This window comes from Tupaia chinensis, unplaced genomic scaffold (assembly GCF_000334495.1).
Source record: "Tupaia chinensis unplaced genomic scaffold, TupChi_1.0 Scaffold144045_1, whole genome shotgun sequence".
NCBI lineage: Eukaryota > Metazoa > Chordata > Mammalia > Scandentia > Tupaiidae > Tupaia > Tupaia belangeri.
In genome coordinates this window covers 927908-933579 of record NW_006203897.1, presented here as the reverse complement: position 1 = coordinate 933579, position 5672 = coordinate 927908, and the positions used below count along the sequence as shown (strand labels likewise).

The window sequence follows — 5672 nt, the reverse complement described above, 5'->3', positions numbered from 1 at the left end:
TGCTCCTGCCCCGCCGCCTCGCTCCTCCCCGCCCCCGCTCCTTGCATCGCCTCCCGCGCCCCTCCCCTCTTTCGCGCCCTCCGGACTCACCTAAACTTGCCGGCGGCCCCGGCTTTTCCCACCCTCCCTCCTCCGTCCTCCTTCCTCTTCTCTAACGTCTCTCCGGCCCGGACCGCGGTCCCGGCGGCGGCCCAGACTCCGCGGGCGGCCTCGCCGAGGACCTGCGCCGTGTCGGGGGCCGCGCGCTCGGGGATGGGTCATCGGTGTGAGCCCGCGGCCGCGAGCTTGGCACCAGGTGGCCCGGGACTACACCGACACCCGCGTCTGGACTGACCCCTGGTCACTGTCACAGACTCCTCTTTGGTGCCTTCAACTGTTCTCTTGAGGTTTTGATTTATGGAAGGAACTCTGATACGAAAACGCGCCCGCTTTATCCCCCAAACCGAGTCATGCCCGGGAACGACCCCCGTCCCCGCTGAATGTGTTTTGGATCAACAAATAATTATTTTGGAAATATTATGCAGACAGGATTTACACATTGAAATACTAGCCGCCCTCTCCTGCTACATCCTATTTTTATTCTAACGTTAAGCCCCAGTGGTGTTTTCAAGGATTCCGAAGACTGTCCCCAAATAATCTACTGGTAGATTAGTTGTTAGTGAGGAAAAAATAAAAAAATATCCCCATCGGATCCAGTTTGTGTCAGCTTTCTGTTTGGAACGATGCAAGGGTTAAACATTTTGGTCGAAGGTAGTTCTAGGCGCTCGGAGCTTGGTTTCCTGTCCTAGGTCCACAACCTTGGGACAGGCACTCCGCGGCCTCAGCAGCCTTACCTGTTCGGCGAGGAAGTCCGGCCGTGTTCTTTCCAGCTCCAAAATTCTAGGATTCGAACTTGAAGTCTCTGTAGTAAATAGAGAAAAGATCTGCAGTAGAGATGTGCAGGAATTACTTCCAGTAGTTGTCATAAATTATTCGGAATTATAAAAAAGTAAGAAATGTAAAATGAGAGAAGGTAGAAAAGCATTTTACAGTTTTTAAACATTTATCTTTACTGATTGGTAAATATGTACATTTCAAATGTATAGTACAATATATTTTTTAAGATTTTTATCACTACAAAAAATTAATGAGTGATACTAAGTAGTAAGGGCATTTTTTTCGGTAACCTAAAAGGCTTTCTAAAGGTACAAAGATCAGCATCTGCAACTGGATTTAAGGCGCATTGAATTGTTTATATTAAGGAAAAATCTCAGAAGTTTCCTTCTGTAAATTTTCCTAAATGGAGTATAATCAGCATGTAGTAACTATGCACTGTCTTAAGGGTAGACTTCATTATCACGCATGTACATAACACGTAAACTCTGTGCGATATGGACAGTGGTTAGATATAAGCAATTCTTCCTCTGCCCTCTCTCAGTTAATGTCAGCCTTCCCTAGGGTAGCCACTATTCTGGCTTCAAAGACCGGGTTACTATTGCCTGTGTTTGAACTTCATGACCGAGCTGTCATTATGTGCTCTTGTATTTCCAGCTGCTTTTATTCAGCATTGTGATTATGAAATGTAACCTTGTTCTCTGAATCAGTGGCTCTTTTTTTTTTTTTTTTAATAATTGTTGGGGGCTGTTTCTTGGTATGAATGCATGTTATAATTTATTCATTCTATCACTGAAGAACAATAAGAATATTTAAGTCATTTCTGATATTGTGTAGTTATGAATAGTTCCGCTATAAACATTGTTTTACTACGTAAGCACCCCTTTCTCTTAGGACTATACTCCCAGGATCATATTCCTGGATCACAGGGAAAGCATCAGTTCGGTTTTGGTAGACTCTCAAACAGTTTTCTGAAGTGGTGGTACCAATGCACATTCCCACTGGCAGAGGAGTTCCAGTGCTTCACAACTTTGCTGTTGCTTGGTATTACCGATTTTGTTAAATAAGCAAGGATAAAGTGAGAAGTTTAAAAGTGAGATCTTTAAAATGTTTAAAAACTTTAAGTTTCTTGAATTATAAGCCGAGATCCATATTTCCCTTGGAACGCTCTACTTTTCACGAGTAAGGATGAAGTCTTCTAAGAGGCACTCCACTTGGCCTTATCTGCATTATGTGCTGATACTGGACAGACAGGAGTATTTAACTAGTCCAGTAATTATGATACTCTCTCTTTCATTCATGGCAGAAGCTTCACTGTTAAAAACTTGAATTACTTATTTCAGAAGCCATCCTTTGCCTTTGTTGCTTATTTGCCATCTTGTGAACAGCTAGTCCAAGGAGGAGTGATTCAGGAGTTTAAGGGAAGGGATGCTGGGCAAAGACTGCTTTGGGTTGGAGGAGACCAGATCAGGTGACCCGATGTCCATGTCCCCTCTAGCTGTAAAAGTCGACTTCTAATTCTGACCATCATATAGATTTAGATTGGCCGTTCATTTCTTCTTAGGTACTCCACACCTACCCTTAGTGAATTGTCCACTTAGGTTCGGTTATGAACCACTTGCTTTCCATTGAAGAATGCGTCTACTTTCTATAACCAAAAAGGCACTTTGAGTAACTTAATTATCATAACTTTCATTGTTGTTTTGGATTCTCCTATTGCTCCACTGGAAAATGAGATATTAAATGCAGAAGAAGGTAATCAGATATGAAATGGAGAGAAAGAAAACTTATATGAGGCAGTCTTCAAAAAGTTCATGAATAGTGTGTATTGTGAAAAACCTATGAAGTTTTTCTATTTTGTGCACTAAAATAAAGTCATCCTCTGTTTCACTTTCCTGCAAACTTTTTGAGGTCCCCCCTTTTATTACCAAGAAAGACTTAAGATAGCAAATCGAAGAGAAACCACGCATAAGGAAGAAAGACATTGTTTAATTTAACAAACGTTCTCCTCCCTCCCTACCTCTTCCTTTCTCTCTTTGTCTCTTTCTGTTTTCTCTTTTTATTTTTATCAGAGGGCACATGAGCTCACTAAACAGAGATGGAGTTCTGGGCACACATGCACACGCACCTACCTGTTTCTCAAGACACTGGGTCTGCGAATTAAACCACGCAGACTTCCATGTGGGATCCCCTACCTTACCCACTATCCCATGGGCTGGCCCTGAATGCTTCATCTCTATGCTAGACACAATGGGTACCAAAATGCAAGAGATGATGATGAAGGAACTTATGTATAAATAACCAACTTCATCTCATGGTCATTGCCTTTTCCCAAAAAAAGCATTTCAGATGAAACTTTCTTTGAGTTAAACCTTCTAACACAGTTATTATGCTCACTAAATGTCTATAGATTAAAAATAGCATACTTTAATGAAGATAGCTTCACCAAATCAGGATAGGAATCTCAGGTTTTTGCCCTCTGAAACCAATTAAATATGGATATATACAGTATTGAATATTTACGGGAAAGCAAATGCTCTTCTACTGGAAGGAAAACAGTTCCAGAATGAAATGTGGCCATCTTTTAGGTCTTGAGAAGAAGCCATTTCTAAATGGTTCTTTGAACACATTCGTTGACTACATTTTACTCCCAGAGAGCATTCCTTTTTTTTTTATTCCTGCTCACTTGGGAAGCCTATAGTTTGGCTCAGCTTCCACAGTTCTTTGTGTTTCTTTCATCTCCTCATTCACTAATGAAACCCAGAAAGCAATGTGACAGGCGCCCTTATCGTTTGGCGTTCAAGATTACGATCCTGCTGACTCCCCAAATACCCACCAGACATCGCCTTCATCTTTGAGTAAAGGTTTTGGTTTGACAAAAAGCAAATAATTTCAAAGGCATTGTATGCCATCGTTTTTCTTGAGTTTGAAAGGATGCTTACAAATGATAGGTGTAAGAATTTGCAGGGAGGGACCAGCCAATGGCATAATGGCTACATTGCTGGACTCCCACATAGTCGATAATAGTTTGAGTCTCAGACCTGCGGCATGAGGCTTGAAACTCACGACGGGCATGTGTGCGTGTGTGCCCCAAAATCTCGAGAGGAGAAGGGATTGTGGTGTGGCCATCCCCCCTGGAGAGTAATTTCTCGCTTTCTGTCTCTGTCTCTCTCTGGCTGGCTGGCTAATGCACATGCCCTATAGTAAAATCTCTAAAAAAAAAAAAAAAAAAAAATCTTGACGGGAGACAGGTGGTGGCCCAGTGCTTCTTCTAGGCTGACCCATATGGGAAGGTTCCCTGTTGGCATCCAGAGATCTCCTTGAGTATAGCATGCATGCATGTGCTCATGACCTGAGCTGGCTGAGGCTGGGGGGTGGATTGTGGCTTTGAGATGCTATTCAGGGTGCCATCTCTGACTCTCTGTTTCTCTTGCTCATGGAAGAAATAAACTTTAAAAATTTGAAGAAGAGGGGCCAGCAGATGGCGTAGCAGTTTCAGTTTCGTCACTGGACTCCCATATGTCTGACTGTGGTTCGAGTCCTGGACCCGGTGACTTAAAACCACGCAGGGTGCATATGCCTGCATGCCCAAGATCCCAAGAGGAGAATGGTAGAGAAGGGACTGTGGCATAGCCAACCTCCCCTGGGGGGGAGGGGTGTGATTTCTCAGTTTCCCTCTCACTGTCTCTGTCTCTGTCTGTCTGTCATTCTTTCTCAACTAACGCACATGCCTTAAGGTAAAAACCTCTAAAAAAAAATTGGAGAGGAGACATTTAGGGGCTGGAAATTGGCGTAGCTTGCTTTATAATTCGCTGAGCTTTGTCTTGTGACTGCACTCTGGCCTTCGTTCACTTTGACACGGCGCATTCATGACTCTCTCAGTAGGTGTTTTGTCTGGTAGAGTTTATTGGTTTTCATCAGATGACTTAGTGATCTTAAGATTGTTTCCATGATTTCTAAAAAGGCATGAACTACTTCTCAGGTAGCCACAGGTACATGGCCTAAGGTGTTTCTGTTTTGTTTTTTGCTTGTTTGTTTTGTCTTATGGGTGTCTATGAGCTTTATACCTAAGCGACTTTTAATTAGTGCTTTTGACGACTGTATCATCAGTGGTCCTGAAGTGATGAAAGTTTTTGTACAAGTCACTGACAGTCGTTAATTTGACTCATGCAGTTCTGTCCTATGGGTACCAACACATGCGAAGGAAATTTAAAAATAATATAAAGTACACACACACACACACACATAATGTTCCTTTGTGGCTTGAGGAATTGCATAATATCCTAAAAGAGGAACTATTGTTATTTTTTTAGGTTAAACAGTAAAAATGTTTTTTCACTGCTGTCACTATGAGGTCGATTGATTGCCAAGAACCCTCCATAAAATTATTTACGGTCTACAGTAAAACCAGATACTGCCATTATTTCTTTAAAATGTTATTTTGATTATAAGGTATCCACTGAATTTAGTCTTCAAATACTTTGTTATTTGGGTTATGGTCTGCTAGCATTAGGTGTTCTGTTCTTGGAGGCAGTACAGATAGGTATGTTAGGATCAACAGCAGGTAAGAAGCACGCACTGTGACGGAATTTCTCTGCACTTGAGTTCCTCCTTTGTAAAAAAGGAGATAAGCACTATCTTACTTCTTCCTCAGATCATACCTGTAAAGCACAGCTGCATGCTTTCTTAGGCAGATGCTTTGCAGAAAGAGATATAGGAAGTCTGATAAAATCATTAGGATTTAGAATCACAAGATTTCCCTCCCTCTGGCCTTCCCTTCCCTTCCTGTCTCCCATTCA

At 42.3% G+C, this 5672-nt stretch overlaps 1 long non-coding RNA gene across 1 annotated transcript in view; it reads right to left on the bottom strand.

Annotated features, from left to right (window-relative positions):
- LOC114005583 (uncharacterized) overlaps positions 1 to 5672 on the bottom strand; it is an 8236-nt gene that overhangs the window by 646 nt on the left and 1918 nt on the right. The window contains exon 2 of the long non-coding RNA XR_003547420.1: positions 834 to 901. This is a non-coding gene — a long non-coding RNA (uncharacterized LOC114005583). The remainder of the gene's footprint in view (positions 1 to 833; positions 902 to 5672) is intronic.